The 22,595-nt window shown below is 47.3% G+C and overlaps 1 protein-coding gene across 2 annotated transcripts in view; it reads left to right on the top strand.

Annotated features, from left to right (window-relative positions):
- The window catches only part of STS (steroid sulfatase (microsomal), isozyme S), a 157,548-nt gene that overhangs the window by 41,585 nt on the left and 93,368 nt on the right, over window positions 1–22,595 (top strand). For both annotated transcript variants that reach the window (XM_018043775.1, XM_018043774.1), the window contains exon 2: window positions 10,616–10,742. The gene's annotated coding sequence lies outside the window, so the exon portion shown is untranslated. The remainder of the gene's footprint in view (window positions 1–10,615; window positions 10,743–22,595) is intronic.

Raw genomic sequence — 22,595 nt, 5'->3', positions numbered from 1 at the left:
CAAGCCATCTGAGCCAGCAGGGAGACCATTCTTTGTCAACGAGATGAGATGATCGTGGCTGGTATTGTCAGGGTGTTGTCATTGGAATCTCCCTGGGGGCTCAGATGGTAAAGAATCTGCCTGCAGTGTGGTAGACCTGGGTTGGCCCCCAGAGTTGGGGAGATCCCCTGGAGAAGGGACGTCTACCCACTCCAGTTTTCTTGCCTGGAGAATCCCACGCACAGAGGAGCCTGGCGGGCTATAGTCCATGGGGTCGCAAAGAGTCGGACACGACCAAGCGACTTTCACTTTCAGTGTCTGTTTGAATACGTGTATGATTATTTCAACAGGCACAGATAATAATAGGATTAAGGGAGCTGTGTTAATATGGGCAGCTTGTGTGGTTCTTGGGCTTCCCTTGTGGCTCAGAGGTTAAAGCGTCTGCCTCTAATGCGGGAGACCCGGGTTCGATCCCTGGGTCAGGAAGATCCCCTGGAGAAGGAAATGGTAACCCACTCTAGTATTCTTGCCTGGAGAATCCCTTGGACAGAGGAGCCTGGTAGGCTACAGTCCATAGGGTCGAAAAGAGTCGGACATGACTGAGTGACTTCACACTCACTTTGTGTGGTTCTTAATGAAGACTGAAACTTTAAATCTGCACACAGAAGCGTGCTTGGGTATTATTTGATCAAACTGGAAGTGTTAGTCACTCAGTCGTATCTGAGTCTTTGCGACCCCAAGGAACTATAGCCTGCCAGGCTCCTCTGTCCGTGGGATTCTCCAGGCAGGAATACTGAAGTGGGTTGCCATTTCCTTCTGCAGGGGATCTTCCCAGCCCAGGGATCGAATCCAAGTCTCCTGCATTGCAGGCACGTTCTTAACCATCTGAGCCACCAGGGAAGTCATCATTTGGTAAGGGTTTTCGAAAGAGAGAAAAAGTGAAGTGATGTAATTTGGAAATATACAGTAGATACCCAGGCCGGGTCCAGACTATGAATAATGAGTTCTTACCTTCAGGTGATAAAAATCGGCACAGAAGCCCGATGTATCTGGAACTTTGGTGATCTGAAAATTTAGCTCATGGACATCCGCTGGAGGTCTTGCCCAGCTGAAAGCTTAGTATCTGATAAACGTCTCTTCTCTCTGGAGACTTCATCGAGCAGATAAAAATATTACTCTGGAAATTGACTGTGATAAACTAGGAAGAATTGGTTGGTGAAGTGAAGTGGATAGGCATTCTCGGGAGGGAGTGACCCGACTCTTTTTAAACATGTGAAATAGTAAGCGGTCAACACGTGCCCCGAGGTTTAGAGTCGTTCAGATAAAGATAGATTTTATCTCCGGGCCAGGGACTGTGAGAAAGAAATGACTCAAACATTAGAATCGACTCACACATGAATATCTGCCATGGCAATCAGAAATCCTTAAAGATCCCAGCGGGGAAGTGAGAGAGTAGGAAGTTGGTATAGAAAAAAAAAAAGACACCAAACTTTGAAAGGGAATGTTTGGGAGGCTGGGCAAGTGGCAGAGAAACGTCATGTCAGGAAGACCAAAAAGCCCAAACAAACTCATCGAAATACTTAAGATGAAAGTGAGGTCGCTCAGTTGAATCCGACTCTTTGGGACCCCGTGTACTGTAGCCCTCCAGGCTCCTCCATCCGTGGGATTTTCTAGGCAAGGGTACTGGAGTGGGTTGCCATTCCATTCTCCAGGGGATCGTCCCGACCTAGGGATCGAACCCGAGTCTCCCACATTGCAAGTAGATGCCATTTGGTGCAGCCAAAAAAAAAAAGCATGGTGCTCTAGTTTCCAAGTCTACCCAGGCATTTTCTATGCACTTTGACAGGATGGCAGACCCACTGCCTCAGACCTAGTCCTTAGGAAGGTAAAAATACACGGAAACAGCATCTGTCTTTTCAAAGTTCCAAAGCTCCTAACAGCGGATGCTTTGGCTACCCCCACCTGGGTTCATGTGTCTGCACTTTACACCTAATTTCAGATGGTGGTGATGACTTTCTTAGAGACCATCCCGTGGAAATGCTCGCTTGATCCATGGCAAAGGATTGCCTCACATCCTGCGCTGTCTTTGGCAGTGCGTGTTGTTTGATATACTAACAAGGGAACCCCAGGTGGCGATAGTGGTATAGAATCCACCTGCCCATGCAGGAGACACAAGAGACTCGGGTTCGATCCCGGGGTCAGGAAGATCCTCTGGAGGAGGAAATGGCCACCCACTCCAGCATTCTTGCTTGGGGAAATCCCATGGACAGTGGAGCCTGGTGGGCCCAAGAGACTCGGGTTCGATCCCGGGGTCAGGATGATCCCCTGGAGGAGGAAATGGCCACCCACTCCAGTATTCTTGCTTGGGGAAATCCCATGGACAGTGGAGCCTGGTGGGCCCAAGAGACTCGGGTTCGATCCCGGGGTCAGGAAGATCCCCTGGAGGAGGAAATGGCCACCCACTCCAGCATTCTTGCTTGGGGAAATCCCATGGACAGTGGAGCCTGGTGGGCCCAAGAGACTCGGGTTCGATCCCGGGGTCAGGAAGATCCCCTGGAGGAGGAAATGGCCACCCACTCCAGTATTCTTGCTTGGGGAAATCCCATGGACAGTGGAGCCTGGTGGGCAGAGACTCGGGTTCGATCCGGGTCAGGAAGATCCCCTGGAGGAGGAAATGGCACCCACTCCAGCACTCTCCATGCATGGCCTTGCCGCCGGCATCCTCAGATCCCCAGCCCCCACTCCACCGCGGAAATCCCATGGACAGTGGAGCCTGGTGGGTCCATGGGGCCGCAAGAGATTTGCTAGCACAAACTAAGACTCCTCTGTGGTTCCCGCCATTACAGATCCACCCACCCCCACCCACCCCCATCGAATCCGTAGACTCACAGCTGCTCATTTCATGCATGCATGCGTGTGTGCGTGCTAGCTAGGTCACTTCAGTCCAATTCTTTGGGACCCCAGGGACTGCAGCCTGCCAGGCTCCTCTGTTCATGAGATTCTAGCAGGAAACTTGGCCTGTGAAAGCTCTACCCAAACAAGCAAACCAATTGGCCAACCAATGGATGTTGACAGATTTGACTCAACTCTCTCCCTTTAATGCGTTAGACGTGCCCTAGATGAAACACCCAGAAAGGTTATCTTGCAGTCTTGTTAAAGTCACCTCCTGTCAAATACAGGCCCCTGATAAAAGTTGCCCTTGGCGGCCAAGGTTGACCGCTTGTCAACAGGTAGGAATGTTCACCCTGTAGAGAGGCAAATCAATTAGGGTCTGGAGACCTCAGATTTTACAGGGTGTCAGCTGGCTTCTGGGTGATGCTGGGTCAGGCACTCACCCTTCATGGGCACCCATGCTATCACCTATAAACTGAGCTCTTTGGATTTTAAGTCATCAGTTCAGTTCAGTCACTCAGTGGTGTCCGACCCTTTACGAATCCACGGACTGCAGCACACCAGGCCTCCCTGTCCATCACCAACTCCCAGAGCCTGCTCAAACTCACATCCATCGAGTTGGTGATGCCATCCAACTATCTCATCCTCTGTCATCCCTTTCTCCTCCTGCCCTTGGTCTTTCCTGATCGAGTATTAGGTCATTTGTTAGTTGCTTTCAAAGTAAAATTATTAATCTAGGATAGCTGGCACATTCCATAAATTCCCCCAGTCTCCTAGATTAATACTTTTACACTGAAACCAAGTAATTATGAGTCTGCCTCTAAATCACATTTTTAAATCGACATTCCAAGGTTGACAGGTTATTCTCTCGAGTTGGGTGCCGCTTCCCTGCATGCACCGCCAGGCCACTCAGCATGGCTGCTTTCTTGCTGTCTGAGTGTCCCCTGCTGGACCAGTCACTGCTTCGTGTACATGTTACTCACATGATCGGACATGCCCCACCCCCACCCCTTCGGCCAGAATGCCTCCACCTGCTAGTTTATTAAAGGGCGAGGGTTGTCCAGCTGAGGAGCCTGGTTTCCCTGGTAACTGATGGAGCCTGATGTGATGTGCCTGCTCAGTCAGTCGTGCCCGACTCTTTGCAACCCCCTGGACTGTAGCCTGCCAGGCTCCTCTGTCCATGGGATTCTCCAGGCAAGAATACTGGATTGATTGCCATTCTCTCCTCCAGGGGATCTTCCTGACCCAGGGTTCCAACCAGGTATCTCTACATCTCCTTCACTGACAGATGGGTTCTTTACCCCTAGCGACATCTGGGACTGTCGGTCAGTTCAGTTGCTCAGTCATGTCCGACTCTCAGCGACCCCGTGGACTGCAGCACACCAGGCCTCCCTGTCCATCACCAGCTCCCGGAGTTCACTCAAACTCATGTCCATCTAGTTGGTGGTGCCATCCAACCATCTCATCCTGTCATCCCCTTCTCCTCCCGCCTTCAGTCTTTCCCATCACTGGGGTCTTTTCCAAGGAGTCAGCTCTTCGCATCACGTAGCCAAAGTATTGGAGTTTCAGCTTCAGCATCAGTCCTTCCAATGAACATTCAGGACTGATTTCCTTTAGGATGGACTGGTTTGATCTCCTTGCAGTCCGAGGGACTCTCAAGAGTCTCCTCCAACACCACAGTTCAAAAGCATCCATTCTTCAGCGCTCAGCTTTCTTTATAGTCCAACTCTCACATCCATACATGGCTGCTGGAAAAACTATAGCTTTGACTAGACGGAAACAAAAGTGATGTTTGTCTGATACAGCTTGGAAGATTCTGCACATATTCAGAAGCTCAATTAGTTTTCCTGTTTAGCATAAAATAGTGACTCTGAAGCCTGGTTGGCCAACTGCCAAGTCCCAAGAGGCAGCTGAGCTTCATCACTGGTGGTGAAAACACCAGTAAGTAGGTGAGGTCAGATCAAGGACAGTTAAGGGGGGACGAATATAAGAGGCACTGTTTTGCAGAGCCATCTGGGAAGGTGACCTTCCATGAGGTGTGGATGCAAACACCCCAAGGGCGTGTCCTGAGCAAGGAAGGGAGTCTGTAGACTGCACCGCTGTGCAAGGATGCAGGTCTCTGACCGCTGGCCATCGGCCGTGGTGAATCCCCAGCCTGCCGCCTGACTATCACCATCAGACACCCGGCAAAACGCGAACGCACTCCAGCATCATGGCAGATACAGGCTGTTTAGTGAGTTACTGCTGGCCTTATAAGTCCAGGGAAGTTTCAGAAATGTCCTTATGGCTGAGATGAAGTACTTTTGTCCTATGAGGTGGTGTTGCAGGAATCACCTTTGAACCAAAAGTTATAGTTTGTACTTTGATTTTGTTTGCTATGGGTGTACCCAACTTTTTATTATTTTTCTCCGCACTTAGATTTGATGTGAAAGAATGATCACCTGTACACCCTGCATAATTGATCATAGATTCAGTAATTGAAGGACCTCTTGATGAAAGTGAAAGAGGAGAGTGAAAAAGCTGGCTTAAAACTCAACATTCAAAAAACAAAGATCATGGCATCCCGTCCCGTAACTTCCTGTCAAATAGATGGGGAAACAATGGAAACAGTGAGAGACTTTATTTTCTTAGGCCCCAAAATCATTGCAGATGGTGACTGCAGCCATGAAATTAAAAGTTGCTTGCTCATTGGAAGAAAAGCTATGACCAACCTAGATAGCATATTGAAAAGCAGAGACATTACTTTGCTGACAAAGGTCCATCTAGTCAAAGCTGTGGTTTTTTCCAGTGGTCATGTATGGATGTGAGAGTTGGAGTATGAAGAAAGCTGAGTGCCAAAGAATTGGTGCTTTTGAAATGTGCTATTGGAGAAGAGAGTCTTGAGACTCTCTTGAACTTGAGAGTCTCTTGAACTGCAAGGTGATCCACCCAGTCCATCCTAAAGGAAATCAGTCCTGAATATTCGCTGGAAGGACTGATGCTGAAGCTGAAGCTCCAATACTTTGGCCACCTGATGTGAAGAGCTGACTCATTTGAAAAGACCCTGATGCTGGGAAAGATTGAGGGCAGGAGGAGAAGGGGACGATAGAGGATGAGATGGTTGGATGGCATCTCCGACTCAGTGGACATGAGTCTGAGCAAGCTCTAGGAGTTGGTGATGGACAGGGAGGCCTGGGGTGCTGCAGTCCATGGGGTCACAAAGAGTCATACACAACTGAGCAACCAAACTGAGCTGAACAAATGAGCAAAGATTAAATAATTAAAGGGTTTAAAGTTCAGTTCAGTTCATCACTCATTCATGTCCGACTCTTTGTAACCGCGTGGACTGCAGCACGCCAGGCCTCCCTGTCAGTCACCAACTCTGGGAATTTACTCAAACTCATGTCCACTGAGTCGGTGACGCCATCCAACCATCTCATCCTCTGATGAGATGGGTTTACAGATGAGGACAGATTCAACGGTTGAATGGTTTAGGTGATGATACACCTAATAATTGCAGGATTTATAAGATGATGTCAATAATTGAAGGGTTACAAATTGTCATAGACTCAATCATTGAAGGCTTACAGATATTCATAAACTCAGTAATTGAAGGGTATACAAATGATGATACATTCAATAATTGAAGACTTTTCAGATGATGATCATAGATTCGATAGTTGAAGGATTTACAGATGATTATGTTGGAAATTGATAGGGCCTCCCAGGTGGCGCATTGATAAAGAATCCGTCTGCCAACGCAGGAGATGCGGGTTCAATCCCTGGGTCGGGAAGATACCCTGGAGAAGGGAATGGCAACCCACTGCAGTATTGTTGCCTGGAGAATCCGTGGACAGAGGAGCCTGGCTAGGGTTACAGTCCATGGGATCTCAAAGAGTCAGACACTACTGAGCGGCTGAGCACTCATGCATAAACTGAAATCATAGTATTTTCGATTGTGGATTTGAAAATTGACCCAACTTTTCAGCCATATAACTGAGTCCCGGCTGTAGGAAACGGGGCTTTGGAAGGGTCAGCTATCTGATTTGTTAATTCCAGATGTTGATACATAATGAAAACTTGGCCCTGCTGCTGCTGCTAAGTTGCTTCAGTCGTGTCCGACTCTGTGTGACCCCATAGATGGCAGCCCACCAGGCTCCCCCGTCCCTGGGATTCTCCAGGCAAGAACACTGGAGTGGTTTGCCATTTCCTTCTCCAATGCACGAAAGTGAAAAGTCAAAGTGAAGTCGCTCAGTACTGTCCAACTCTTAGCGACCCCATGGATGGCAGCCTACCAGCTCCTCCGCCCACGGGATTTTCCAGGCAAGAGTACTGGAGTGGGGTGCCATTGCCTTCTCCGACAACTTGGCCCTGGCTCTGATTAAACTCCCAGGATTTTCACAGTCCTGGGTAACACAAGCTCTCAACACACCCTGACTATTGATACAGAGTTTCTCACCTGAAGTCCTTGGAACCAGTGGTACTCTGGAATTGAGTTATGCATATTTTACGAAGCAACATGTGTCTTTTCGAGATCTCATAGGACGCACCCCCCCCGCCCCCCACCACCAGCAGGTGCAGGCAGCAGTCGGTAATCAAAGGTGTTAATATTCCTGCAGAAAAATGTATGAAAATCTCTCCCCATGGGTTGCATGAAGACAAGTGCTGTAATAGTTACGGTGTATTCGTATACTGGTAAATTAAATTGTGTGAGGATGTCAACACCCTGGGTACTTCCTATCTCTAAGGAAAACGCGAGGTGTAGCAATTCAAAATAAGTAAAACACCTGTACACATACCTGTGGGGCTTCCCGGGCGGCTCGGTGGTAAAGAAGCCAGCTGCCGACGCAGGAGACCTCAGTTCGATTCCTGGGTGGGGAAGATTCCCCTGGAGGAGGAAATGGCAACCCACTGCAGTATTCTTGCCTGGAGAATCTCATGGACAGAGGAGTCTGGGGGCTACAGTTCATGGGGTCAATAGAGTCGGACAGGACTGAGTGTGTACACACAGAGAAAATCTCAGTTATCACTGGCTGTGGGTCATTGTTTGGACAAACTAGGTATGACCCTCTTCCAATCCCTTTTTTTCTTCCTGCCAGTCTCTAGCATCAGAGCCAGTTTAACGCTTACTGGACCAATCGTCTGATGCAGTTTTTCAGCCTTGGCACTAGTGATGAGTGAGAACACCTCGTTCTTTGTGGCAGGGGTGGGGAGGGGGGGGGTTTGTCCTGTGCTTCATGAGGTATTTAGCAACATCTGTGCCCTCTCCCCACTGGGGGCCAATAGTACTCTCCCGCTCCACGTCTGAGTTTCAGAAATGCCTCTAGACATTGTCTAGTGACCCGCGTGGGGCAAAATCGCTGTGACTCAGACTATCCCGCTGTTATTCTGCAAAGTGCCCTCTGAGCATGGGCTGCTAGGCTTCCGTTTTGTCTTTTCCTGCTACAGATCTGGTTCCTTGTGGCGACACTGCCGTGAAAGGCATTGTGACTTAATCCCTTTAGATGTGTTCACTCCTCTTCGTAAAGACCTGGTGACCTGCTCCCTTTAGACGTGTTTGTTCTTTTTGGTTCCTCTTCATAAAGTGGCACATCAAGTGGTCAGAGGGCTTCCATGCCCATCTCCTAAATCTGCTTTCTGTAAATAACAGATGTGGGCATGAGAGAGGATTGTGTTGAATTGGATCTTCGCTGGCTCCCAAGGGGAGTCACCCCGTTGTTCCAGTTCACGTCCTTATGGTCTTAATCTGGGCAGATAGTGTGAGGGTGAAGGAAGGGTCAGGAGAGGTGACCGTGCCTGGCGGAGGTAAAGGGTCAGCACTGACATCACCCTATTCCCATGCTTTGCTCTTTAAATGAAAGAAAAAATTCATTTTATTTTAAATATGTTTAAACTTTTAATTATTATTATTATTATTTTTACTTTACAATATTGTATTGGTTTTGCCATACATCAACATGAATCCACCACGGGTGTACACCTGTTCTCAATCCTGAACCCCCCTCCCACCTCCCTTCTCATCCCATCCCTCTGGGTCATCCCAGTGCACCAGCCCCAAGCATCCTGTATCCTGCATCGAACCTAAACTTTTAACTTTTTAATGGAGTATGATTGATTTATGATGGCTCGGCTGGTAAAGAAGCCACCTGCAATGTGGGAGACCTGGTTTCTATCCCTGGGTTGGGAAGATCCTCTGGAGAAGGGAAAGGCTATCCACTCTAGGATTCTGGCCTGGAGAATTCCATGGACTGTATAGTCCATGGGGTCAGAACGAGTTGGACACGACTGAGCGACTTTCACTTTAGTTTCAACTGTACAACAAAGTGTATCATATATATATATGATATGTGTATAAATATATGTATGTGCATATCAGATGTATGTGCATATGTATGGAGGTACTTTAGTGGCTAAGTTGTGTCCAACTCTTGTGACCCCATGGACTATAGCCTGCCAGGCTCCTCTGTCCATGGGATTTTCCAGGCAACACTTCTGAAGCGGGTAGCCATTTCTTTCTCCGGGGGAGGTTCCCAACCCTGGGATCGAACCCAAGTCTCCTGCATTGCAGGCAGATTCATTACCCACTGAGCCACCAGGGAAGCCCAATGTATATGTATATAGAGTGGAATATGTATATACATGCGTATATATATGTGTGTGTGTATGTGTACATACAAGTGTGTGTAGGTGTGTGTGTCTGTGTGTATGTGGGCTTCCCAGATAGCTCAGTGGGTAAAGAATTCTCCTGCAATGCAGGAGACATGGCTTCCATCCCTGGGTTGGAAAGATTCCCTGGAGAAGGAAATGGCAGCCCACGCCAGTATTCTTGCCTGGAGAATCCCATGGACACAGGAGCTTGTCAGGAGGCCACAGTCCACGGGGTCTCAAAGAGTCGGACACGACTGGAGGAACTTAACATGCACACACGCACATGCGCGCGCGCGCGCGCACACACACACACACACACACACACACATGCATATTCTATAGTATGTTCAAAACCATTGATTTGGCTTTCTTTGAGTTCATTTTCATTTCATGTGGGGCTTCGAGACCAGAGATTGGAAAACTTTTCCTATAGACAGTCAGATAGTAAAATATTTTCAGGTTTTCATGCCAAGCAATCTTCCTCACAACTGCTCAACTTGGACTTCGTAGCGTAGGGCAGACAGATAATAAGTAAGTGAATGAGTGTTGCCGTATTTTTTGACTTTGCTTATGGACCTGGAAATATGAATTTCACGTTCTTTTAATGTGTCACAAAAAACATTCTTTTTTCAACTGTTTAGAATATGAAAACCTTCTTAGTTGGCTCCAAAACCAGACAGGGACATAGTTCCATTTGCCTTGGTCTGTGAGCCCAGCTCTACTGGGAAAATATTTGTAGAGAACTTGCTATGAGAAAAAAATGTTCCTACCCTCTTGACCCTTTGAGGCTATGTAAAGGACAGGATAACCACATAAAACCAAACCAAACAAATAGACAATGGCAAATAGTGACAGTTGCTCTGGGGAGGATAGGGAGCAGTGCCAGGATTCAGCAACTGTGAGGCAACTGCTTTAGACTGTGTAAATCACGGGGGGCTTCCCTGAGGAGGTGGCCCCTCAGCTGACTCCTGTGGATGAGTAGGAGTTGGGCAGAGCGTGAAAAGAAGCAACAGGCAGCAGGAGGCTACCCCGAGGCCAGAAAGAGCGCGTTTCGTGAAACTGTTTCAGAATGTGATTACTCAGTATCTGATTCTTCTCCTTTTGGATGGCTTCACAGGATAAGCACAGTGCACCCCGCTTCTGTCTGCTGAGAGAGGCACTCCACGTCTCCCTCCTTGCACATGGTGGTCTCGGTAAGGTAACATCAGGAGGACAAGCATCCAAGACCATCTGAAACTGTCAGTGTAAGTACGAGCTGTGCGTGTAGGGATGTTTTCAGTCTGAAAATGTCACTCCGTTTTCACACTGTGCTCCGGCTGTGTTGTCTGAGTCACGTGGGTATTTTGTGCCCTTTACGGTGGTGTTTCCTGGGACTTCCCTGGTGGTTCCCTGGTTAAGGATCCACACTTCCGCTCCACAGGACACAGGTTCGATCCCTGGTCGGGGAACTAGGATCCTGCATGGCACGTGCGATGCCCCAGCTCTCAAATTTTTAAAGTTAAAGTAAAAAATAATAATATGGGTCTTCCCAGGCTGCTAATGGTAAAGAATCTGCCTACCAATGCAGGCAACATGGGTTGGATCTCTGGGTCGGGAAGATTCCCCTGGAGGAGGAAATGGCAACCCACTCCAGTATTCTCGCCTGGAGAATCCCATGAGACAGAGGAGCCTGGTGGGTTACAGTCCGTGGGGTTGCAGAGTCAGACCTGGCTCAGCGCCTGAACCCTGGGCTTAGTTGCCCCGAGGCATGTGGAATCTTCCCAGATGAGGAATCGAACCCGCATACGCTGCCTTGGCAGGTGGGTTCTTGACCGCTCGACCTCCAGGAAAATCTCAAAGGCTGCATCTTCCTGATGCTCTGATATTGTGATATCAGGGTGGCGCTAGGGAGTGTTCACTGAACTCCATAGCAACAGACCCAGGCAATGGGCACGGAGATGCTGTCAGAGAAGATACGGTTCACAGTGGTACCCGAAGGCTCCCAGAGGTGGAACCACGCAGAGCCAAGGCTTTGACTGCCAGCCCCCCCGCCCCCCGCTGGCCTCCTGGTCTCAGAGAGTGGACTTACCTTCCTGTGCCCAGGGTTTCCTCTATACAGTGGAAGTGCAGAGGGCGGTTATGAAGTGTAAAGGATGTGCTTTGTTTAGGAGAAGTAGGGTCAATACCTGGATGGTCCTGCCAGCTGAGATGGTGGGTTGCAGACAGATGCAGGTGCGTGCATGTTAAGTCTCTTCAGTCGTGTCTGACTGTTCGACCCCATGGACTGTAGCCTGCCAGGCTCCTTTGTGCATGGGAGCCTCCAGGCAAGAATACTGGGGTGGGTTGCCACGCCCGCCTCCTCCAGGGCATCTTCCCGACCCAGGGATCGAACCCTCATCTCTTGTGTCTCCTGTATTGGCAGCCGGGTTCTTTCCCACTAGGGCCATCTGGGAAGCCCGCAGACAGATGTAACTGTCCTCCAAATGCAGCTTGGGACTCTGAGGTTACTGATGGCAAGCCCTTCTCCCTGAAGGCGATTCTGCCTTCCAGAGGGAATTTGGCAACATCTGGGGGATATATTTGAAGAATTGATGCTTTTGAACTGTGGTGTTGGAGAAGACTCTTGAGAGTCCCTTGGACTGCAAGGATCTAACCAGTCCATCCTAAGGGAGATCAGTCCTGAGTGTTCATTGGAAAGACTGATGTTGAAGCTGAAACCCCAGTGCTTTGGCCAACTGATGCAAAAAGCTGACTCATTGGAAAAGACCCTGATGCTGGGAAAGATTGGAGGCAGGAGGAGAAGGGGACAACAGAGGATGAGGTGGTTGGATGGCATCACAGAGTCGATGGACATGAGTTTGGGTAAACTCCGGGAGATGGTGATGGACAGGGAGGCCTGGCGTGCTGCAGTCTATGGGGTCACAAAGAGTCAGACACGACTGAGTGACCGAACTGAACTGAACTGGAGGGTATTTTGGGTTTCCTAAGTGTGGAGGGGCTCAGCTCCTGGAGTCAGTGTGGTGGAAGCAGAAATGCTGGTCACCTTTCTGAAAGTGCACAGACAGCCCACAGTCACTCGTTCCCCCAGCCTCCAATGTCAGGACCGCCAAGTGGACAAACCCCCATCAGTACAGCAGGAGACTAAATCTTTTTTCTTCCTGGAAGAGTCACTGGTATTTTACTTTGAGGGATTAGACTTAGAATCCAAATTAAAGAGTAGAAAAAGACAATGATCTTTTAGGAATTTTTTTTTGGGGGGGGGGATTAAATTTAAACCCCTGAGGCAGAGGTTTTCTGGTCGTAGAGGAAACATCCCCAGAGGCTTCGAGTCTGGGCTTGCATTACTTCTTAATGCTGAGCGGCTTAACAGATTCATTTTCTATTGTGATTTCTGTAATTTGTTCTTTAAAAGGATCTTGGATTCCTTTCCCCTTTGAGAAACCAACTTTTGGGGGATTTTTTAAGGGATACTTTATTTTCTCAATGTGTTGTTAATGTGGGAGCCGGCTTTGATTTCCGACCCAGCTTTCAAAGCCTTAAGCACCTGCTAAGTAAGAGTTTTATTTGTATTCCTCTGGAAAACAGCAGTATGATTTGCAAGGAAATGCTTTGAGAAATTTTTTTTTTTAATTGTTTTAGTCTGGAAGGAGATTGACATTCTTTGGACCCAGCTAGCAGAGCTTGGGGAAAAAAAATTTCACAGAGTTGGTAGCTAATTAAAAATGTGCAGCTGAAAAAAGACTCATGATTAATTCATGATAAATTAATATGACAATGCATTATCCTTTTTGAATGTTCTGATGCAAAGTGAGAATCTTTCGGTGGGGATTAAAATACCTCTTCCTAAACACCTAATAACAATATCCATTATATCTTAAACATAAAGGCATCCTTGAGGGGGATTTTCTTTGGCCATGCCTCAGGGTAAGTGGGATCTTAGATCCTTGACCAGAGATGGAACCCTCATGCCCTGCAAGGGAAGAAAGGAGTCTTAAAAATTGGAACCCCCCCCCCCCAGGGAAGTCCCCTGTTTCAATGTACTTCAAAATCCAGAGTTTGGAATTCTTATATATAAAAACGTCCCTTTCCTTTAAGTGGATGAAGACTTTGATAATAATCAAGGAAATGCTTTGATCTCGTCTCTCCTCTTTCTAATTTATTTCCATCCCCAAAAAGATTTATTAGAGACATTAAAGTTTTCTTATGAACTAAAAAAAAAAGGGAAAAAAATCTTCTTTTAATGCGATGTCATTTTATTTGACCTGACCTGTCTGTTGCTTACTCTGCCTAACTATCTGGTGGGATAGTCAAGTCGTTTTTTCCTTTTTTCTCTTTAATCCTTTGATGATGATGAAAAGGTTCCTCAAGTGGACTATAAATCCTTAATGAGGATATTTGACGGCAGCAAATACCCATGATCATAGGCACATTTGGGTGTCAAGATAATCCCAACTGAAAAAAAAAATTACAGTGCCTATATTGTGCATCTCAGAAAAAATGATGGAGAAGGTGGGGACAGTGGAACATAAAACAGAGCAATCTGGAGGCTTTCCTCTCAACCAAGATACCCCCAAGAGTGGGACACTTTGTTACTGCAGCCCTTTTTTTTATTTTAACTTATTTATTTTAGTTGGAGGCTAATGACTTTACACTATTGTAGTGGGTTTTGCCATACTTGACATGAATCAGCCATGGGTGTACATGTGTTCCCCATCCTGAACCCCCCCTCCCACCTCTCTCCCCATCCCATCCCTCTGGGTCAGCCAAGTGCACCAGCCCTGAGCACCCTGTCTCATGCATCGAACCTGGACTGGTGATGTTTCACATATGATAATATGCATGTTTCAATGCCATTCTCTCAAATCATCCCACCCTCGCCTTCTCCCACAGAGTCCAAAACACTCTGTCTCTTTTGCTGTCTCGAATGTAGGGTCATTGTTACCATCTTTCTAAATTCCATATATATGCATTAGTAAACTGTGGAAAATTCTAAGAGATGGGAATACCAGACCACCTGACCTGCCTCTTGAGAAACCTATATGCAGGCCAGGAAGCAACAGTTAGAACTGGACATGGAACAGACTGGTTCCAAATAGGAAAAGGAGTACGTCAAGGCTGTATATTGTCACCCTGCTTATTTAACTTCCATGCAGAGTACATCATGAGAAACGCTGGGCTGGAAGAAGCACAAGCTGGAATCAAGATTGCCAGGAGAAATATCAATAACCTCAGATATGCAGATGACACCACCCTTATGGCAGAAAGTGAAGAGGAACTAAAAAGCCTCTTGATGAAAGTGAAAGAGGAGAGTGAAAAAGTTGGCTTAAAGCTCAACATTCAGAAAACGAAGATCATGGCATCTGGTCCCATCACTTCATGGGAAATAGATGGGGAAACAGTGGAAACAGTGTCAGACTTTATTTTTTGGGCTCCAAAATCACTGCAGATGGTGACTGCAGCCATGAAATTAAAAGATGCTTACTCCTTGGAAGAAAAGTTATGACCAACCTAGATAGCATATTCAAAAGCAGAGATATTACTTTGCCAACTAAGGTCCTTGTAATCAAGGCTAGATTTTCCTGTGGTCATGTATGGATGTGAGAGTTGGACTGTGAAGAAGGCTAAGCACCAAGGAATTGATGCTTTTGAACTGTGGTATTGGAGAAGCCTCTGGAGAGTCCCTTGGACTGCAAGGAGATCCAACCAGTCCATTCTGAAGGAGATCAGCCCTGGGATTTCTTTGGAAGGAATGATGCTAAACCTGAAGCTCCAGTACTTTGGCCACCTGATGGGAAGAGTTGACTCATTGGAAAAGACTTTGATGCTGGGAGGGATTGGGGGCAGGAGGAGAAGGGGACGACAGAGGATGAGATGGCTGGATGGTATCACTGACTCGATGGATGTGAGTCTGAGTGAACTCTGGGAGTTGGTGATGGACAGGGAGGCCTGGCATGCTGCGATTCATGGGGTCGCAAAAAGTCGGACACGTCTGAGCAACTGAACTGAACTGAACTGATACTGTATTGGTGTTTTCCTTTCTGGCTTACTTCACTCTGTATAATAGGCTCCAGTTTCATCCACCTCATTAGAGCTGATTCAAATGCATCCTTTTTAACGGCTGAGTAATATTCCTTTGTGCATATGTACCATAGCTTTCTAATCCGTTCGTCTGCTGATGGACATCTTGGTTGCTTCCATATCCTGTCTCCATATCTGGGCCCTGAGCAACCAGTATAGGGCTTCCCTGGTGGCTCAGAGGTAAAGAATCCACGTGCCCATTCCGGAGACGTGGGTTGGATCCCTGGTCCGAGAAGATCCTGTTGGCTCAGAGCAACAACACCCTGTGCTCCATAACTACTGAGTGTCTGCTCTGGAGCCCACGTGCCGTGACTACTGAAGCCGGATCCCCTAGAGCCCGAGGTCCATAACAAGAGAAGCCGCTGCAATGTAAAGGCTGTGCCTTTTCACTGAGCACGTGCTGTCTGCAATGAAAAGGCTGTGCTCAGTCGCTCAGTCATGTCTGACTCTCTGCGATCCCATGGACTGTAGCCCGCCAGGCTCCTCTGTCCATTCGGATTCTCCAGGCAAGAACACTGCTGTGGGTTCCCATGCCCTCCTCCAGGAGATCGTCCCAACCCAGGGATCGAACCCAGATCTCCCGCATTGCAAACGGATTCTTCACCAACTGAGCCACCAGGGAAGCCCAGTGAGAAGCCTGCACCCCAAATATAGAGAGTAGCCCCTGCTCGCCACAAGTAGAGAAAGCCCTGCAACGAAGACCCAGCACGGCCAAAAATAAAGAAATAATTTTTTAAAAATTAGTTTAAAAAAAATGGTGTAATATCTCTGCCAAAAAGGTTCAACCTGAATCTGCTCAGAAGAACTAGTCAGGCTAACCCAGAACGTACTGCATCGTCTAAGACAACTGATGTGAATTCTTCCTCCTGAAAGTCAATGTCACAAAAAAAAACCCAAGAAAGGTCAGGGGCTGGGGGACCATTCCAGATCTCAAAAGGACCCAGAAGCATAATGATACCTGAGTCTCAGACAACTCCCGGATTGATAAAAAAAAAAAAAAAAAGAGCCAAGTGGTACACGTACTTGGGGACTGTGTAGGTTTGTTGATGGAATCAGTGCTACTCGGAACGGTTTTTATCATATTGTGGTGGGGGAGAAGCTATCTTTAGTTTAATAAGACAACGGTCCCCAAGCTTTTTGGCGCCAGGAACTGGTTTCGTGGAAGATAGTTTTTTTCCACGGACACAGGGTAATGGATGGTTTGGGGACGATTCAAGGGCATTACATTTATTGGACACTTTATTTTCGTTATTATTGCATCGTGATAACTAATGCAATAATGATCCAACTCGGCATAATGGAGAATCTATGGGAACCCTGAGCCTGTTTTCCTGCAGGTCCCGTCTGGGGGTGATGAAAGACAATCACATCCAAAGCGTGCTGTGCTCCTTTGAGAATCTAAGGCACTCTGGCGTTAATGTGAACAGTGGGGCGCGGCTGTGAATACAGGTGAAGCTTGGCACACTCACCTGCCACTCACCTCCTGCTCTGAGGCCTGCTTCCTAACTGGTCGCAGAGTGCGACAGCCCCATGGCTTGGGGTTGGGGACCTCTGCTCTAGGAGACCCAGATCAAAATACTTAGGGGGCAAAGTGCCGCTGTGTATGCAGCTCACTCTGAAACATCATGGCACGAAAATACGAGTGCACAACTTTAAAGTGAAAGTCGCTCAGTCGTTTCCAACTCTGCCACCCCATGACTATACAGTCCATGGGATTCTTCAGGCCAGAATACTGGAGTGGCTAGCCTTTCCCTTCTCATGGGGATCTTCCCAATCCAGGGATCAAAACCAGGTCTCCTCCATTGCAGGTGGATTCGTTACCAGCTGAGCCACAAGGGAAGCCCAAGAATACTGGAGTGGGTAGCCTGTCCCTTCTCCAGGGGATCTTCCCAACACATGAATTGAACTGGGGTCTCCTGCGTTGCAGGCGGATTCTTTACCAGCTGAGCCACCAGGGAAGCCCTGTCCTTTTAACATCTTGTGATGCAGAAAAAAACTGTATGACGTATGCATGTGGTCAGTGCCTCAGTCAGGTCCGACTCTGGGACCCTGTGGTCTGTAGCCTGCCAGGCTTCCCTGTCCATGGGCTTTTGCAGGCAAGAATACAGGAGTGGGTTGCCATTTCTCACTGGGTATGACGAATGCATAGTTGCATCTGTATGCATGCATGTACGTGTACCCATGGACTCAGAAAGCAAGCAACCGAATGTGGCAACACTGAAACGTAGCCACCCTACGTGAAGGACTCTACCTGTGTTTGTTTTCAACTATTTTGCAGAGTTGAAAAAGAATGTGTTAAAGGATTTTTTGGGGGAAAATGCATATGAAGTTTTATTTTGCAGCTCCTGTTTGAACAGGTGGTTTTGCTCCACTGATTCTTTTGGTTTTTAAAATTTTACAGAGGACCAATCATAAGAGGTCGATGTGGTGTGTCCTTCTTCCCCTGACTCTGGGGCGCCTGTGCTGGCCATGCTGTTCTGCTTCTCTTTCAGGCCATCGGTCTGCAGCGTAGTGGTGGGTGGTCCTTGGCGAAACCAGATCCCTGTGGCTCTAAAGATGATGAAGACAGTCAAACATAAACACTGCCTCCTGATTTCTCCACCTGTCTGTCGTTTAAGCCATGAGGCTGACGCCCGCTCAGTTATTTACATAGAGACAAGTGAACTCTTGTCTGTGGCCTCCCCTGCGTCGTAGCTGAGATTTCTTTAGTGGCATGACTGTCAGGCCACAGGGATTATCTTGGAAGAAACTGCGTTTAGACACAAAACTCTCTCGTGTCGCTGTTTGCACAGGGGGCCCAAGTATTGGAGCTTCACCTTCAGCATCACTCCTTCCAACAGTCGACTCATTGGAAGAGACCCTGATGCTGGGAAAGACTGAAGGCGGGAGGAGAAGGGGGCGACAGAGGATGAGATGGTTGGATGGCATCACTGACTCGATAGACATGAGTTTGAGCAAGCTCCAGGAGTTGGTGATGGACGGGGAGACCTGGTGTGCTGTGGTCCATGGGGTCGCAAAGAGTCGGACACAACTTGGTAGCTGAACAAAAACAGTAACAGCACTCTAATGTTAAAAAAGAAAAACTCCCACAGCCCCTGGGTCACCTTCTTAGCTGCCACCTGTCTCTCCACTGGACCAGTCACGCCTGGGGCTGAGCTGGCTTCATCTCACGGGTGTGGCCTCCAGTGACCTGTCTACATCCTTCACTATCTTCCCCCAGCACCCTGGCAGGGGAGCTTTCTCAAGACCCAGCTCAGGTCCTACCCCTGGCCCTGCTTGTTGTTCGGTTGCTCAGTCGTGCCCGACTGTTTGCGACCCCATGGACTACAGCACGCTGGGCCTCCCTGTCCTTAACTGTCCCTGGTAGAGCTCTCCAAATGCCTTTCTCCCAGAAGGCAGGTGGAATTCCAGAACCATGGCTGGAACAGTCTCTATGATCCGACTCCCAGCACCCTCCGTGTTCCTCAGGCCTGTTTTTTCCCTCCATATATTTTGTTACTGTTTGAATTGATGGATAATTGCTTTGCAGTATTGGTTTGACTTCTGCCATACATCAACGTGAATTAGCCATAAATGTACATAAGTCATGGCTTCCCGGATAGCTCAGTTGGTAAAGAAGCTACCTGCCATGCAGGAGACCCCGGTTCAATTCCTGGGTCAGGAAGGTCCCCTGGAGAAGGGACAGGCTACCCACTCCAGTGTTTTGGGGCTTCCCTTGTAGCTCAGTTCGTAAAGAATCCGCCTGCAAGGCAGGAGACCCTGGTTCGATCCCTGGGTCAGGAAGATCCCCAGGAGAAGGGATAGGCTACCCACTGCAGTATTCTTGGGCATCCCTTGTAGTTCAGCTGGTAAAGAATCCGCTTGCAATGTGGGAGACTTGGGTTCGATCCCTGGGTTGGGCTGATCCCCTGGAGAAGGGAAAGGCTACCCACTCCAGTATTCTGGCCTGGAGAATTCCACGGACTGTATAGTCCATGGGATCTCTCCCTCTTGAACCTCCCTCCAACCTCCCACCCTTACCCCACCCGTGCAGGCTATCACAGAGCTCCAGTTGGAGTTCCCCATCAGGCCCTTCTAGCATGTGGGTCACCCTTACTTTCTTCTTATCTTATGAAATCCCCCCCTACCAGTCATGTTCTTATCCTCCTGTAGGCACCAGCCAGCTTTTCCTTGCCCCAGGCCTCGGGCCAGTAATGACCACACCACAGTCCACGCACACTGGTTCTATTGACAGTTTCATATCAATGTCGATGTATTTGTTGTCCAGCGTTGACTTAAATCCTGTGTGTTTTTGCAAATGCTTTGCAAGCTCTATATGGGGCTTCGCTGGTGGCTCAGATGGTAAACCATCTACTCGGAAAGCGGGAGACCCAGGTTCGATCCCTGGGTCGAGAGGATCCCCTGGAGAAGGGAACGGCTACTCACTCCAGTGTTCTCGCCTGGAGAATCCCACGGACAGAGGAGCCTGGTGGGGTACAGTCCATGGGGTCAGAAAGGGTCAGACACGACTGAATGACACTTTCACTTTCACTTTGCAAGCTCTATAAGCAGAGGAGGGCTTCCCTGCTGGCTCAGCTGATAAAGAACCCCGCCTGCAATGTGGGAGACCTGGGTTCAATCCCTGGGTTGGGAAGGTCCCCTGGAGAAGGAAACGGCTACTCACTCCAGTATTCTGGCCTGGAGAATTCCATAGACTCCATAGTCTATGGAGTCGCGAAAGAGTCAGACGCGACTAAAACCACCACCGTAAGCATAGGAAAAATACAGCGATTACTCACGGGGTTCCAGCAATGCAGGGTGCCTTGTAGACGTTTAGTAAGTAATTATTGAATTATTGTTGAAACCCTTGCTCTGAGTCCCAGCTTTAAGACTTTACCCTGGAACTTCCCTGGTGGTCTGTTGACTAAGACTCCGTGCTTCCAATGCAGAGGTCTCGCGTTCAATCCCTGGTCAAGGAACTAAGACCATACATGCCACAGCTAAAGATAACACGTGCTGCAATGAAGATCTGGTGCAGTCAAAGAAATAAAGTTGGTTTTTTTTTTTTTTTAATACATGGATCAAAAAAAAAAGATTCCTCTGCTGTATCAAGTGAGAGACAGTGAAATCGCTCAGGTGTGTCCAACTGTTTGTGACCCCATGGAGTATAGCCTACCAGGCTCATCCGTCCATGAGATTTTTCCAGGCAAGAATACTGGATTGGGTTGCCATTTCCTTCTCCACTATATCAATCCTGCCATTAAATGATATTCTTTGGATTTTAATCAACTAAGAAGGTTACGTTGTTTAAAAAAAAAAAAAAGTGTCCTTCCTGATTGATTTGGCCTCTAACTTACATATTGTAAGCAATGATCTTCACCTCTGATCTGGGATTTCTCAACCTTCCTGTTGGCCAGATATGATGAAACTCCATACCTGGTAAACATTACCTCCTACTTGGCTACCTGGGATTCCAGGGAGGAAGAGAGCCACCTGGCACAAGCAAGTGCTTTTTTTTTTTTTTTTCTATAAAGAATGGAGCACAATTTTAAACTAAGTAACTGGAATTTTGTGCCTTTTTCACTGAGTCTATTAATTGTTTCACTGACAGTCACTGAGGTGCAGCTCTTGCAGTTCCAGTGTTTATACGGCATCACACGTGTTCTGCTTATTTTTTTTTTTCCCCATATGAAGTGCATGTTAAAATCTGCATTTCAGAGGTGAATTGTATGGTAAGATAGTCTACGATACCGTTTCAGGTTTCAAATGTCCTATTTGAAATCAAAGAATAATGTATCCAACAGCCTGTCATTCTTTCCTTTTCTCTATAAAAGTTTGGAAGGCCTTGATAGCAATAAAATGTCTGTAGTTAGATTTTTATAATTTTAGGAGTGCGGTGTTCAGGTTTTAGAATTATATAATCTATTGCCAATGAGCAGTTGATATAATACTATTTTACCCTATACCACTGCATTACTACGTATCAGCTTTAACAGCATCTCTATATTGCTTTTCACCACAGTGCTTTGTTTCTCTATTTTTATTAAAATCCCCTCTGGATTTGAAAGCATAATGGAAATTTACCAATTCATTCTATGTTTCCCTAATCCCCTGCTTTCTTAACTTAAAACATGTGTTGTTTCTTAGAATTTGAAATTTTTATTAACTATACATTAGTCTCTAGTTCTTTTTTTTTTTTTTTTTTTGCAGTTTGTTTCCATAGCCTGACGGGTTTTGCTGAGTGCATTTAATTGTGTAATATTTCATATCAGATGGATGGGGAGCCCATTGCTTCTAGTTATCTTTCAAGTTTATTTATCGCTAAAGTCTGATATTCGGGGGAGGGTTGATCAAATGCATAAGCTAACATACATTTATAATCATGAGTAGGTGCCATTTCATGAGTTCCTTGTGGGTTTTGCTTCGTGTCAGTATATGGCAAAACCTACCACAATATTGTAAAGAAATTAGCCTCCAATTAAAATAAATAAATTTAAAAAAATAGAATAGACATTAGAACGAAGAAAGAGAAAAGCAAACATTTTTATATTAACTCACACGTATAGAGTCGAAACCAGCTGACCCTATTTGCAGGGCAGGAATAGACATGCAGACGTCGAATGGACTGGTGGACGCGGGGAGGAGAGGGTGGGGTGAACTGAAAGAGTGACCCTGACGTATATACGTGACCGTGTGTGAAATAGACAGCTAGTGGGAAGCCTCTGTATACCACTGGGAGCTCAGCTCGCTGCTCTGTGATGCCCTCGTGGGGTGGATGGGAGGGGGGCAAGAGGGAAGGGACAGATGTATACATATGGCTGATTTACTTCACTGTAGGCAGAAACTAACATAGCATTGTAAATAAAATAAAATGTGGAGAGCCTGGACTTTCTTTTGGCTTTCAAACTTGCCCCCCCCCCCCAGTTTACCATTTATGGAATAGCTTCTTTTTAAAGATCCCTCTGTGGGTTTAATGCCTCTGACTTCACGTTGCTCTAGAATAGCAGGTGTGTTACGGTGGAGGCTGTGCACACTTTAGCCTTACTTCTTTTCTTTTTGTT

Source organism: Capra hircus (assembly GCF_001704415.2).
Source record: "Capra hircus breed San Clemente chromosome X unlocalized genomic scaffold, ASM170441v1, whole genome shotgun sequence".
In the NCBI taxonomy this organism is placed as follows: Eukaryota; Metazoa; Chordata; class Mammalia; order Artiodactyla; family Bovidae; genus Capra; species Capra hircus.
Note: the sequence above shows the minus strand (reverse complement) of the source record. Positions and strands in the feature narration are given on the sequence as shown.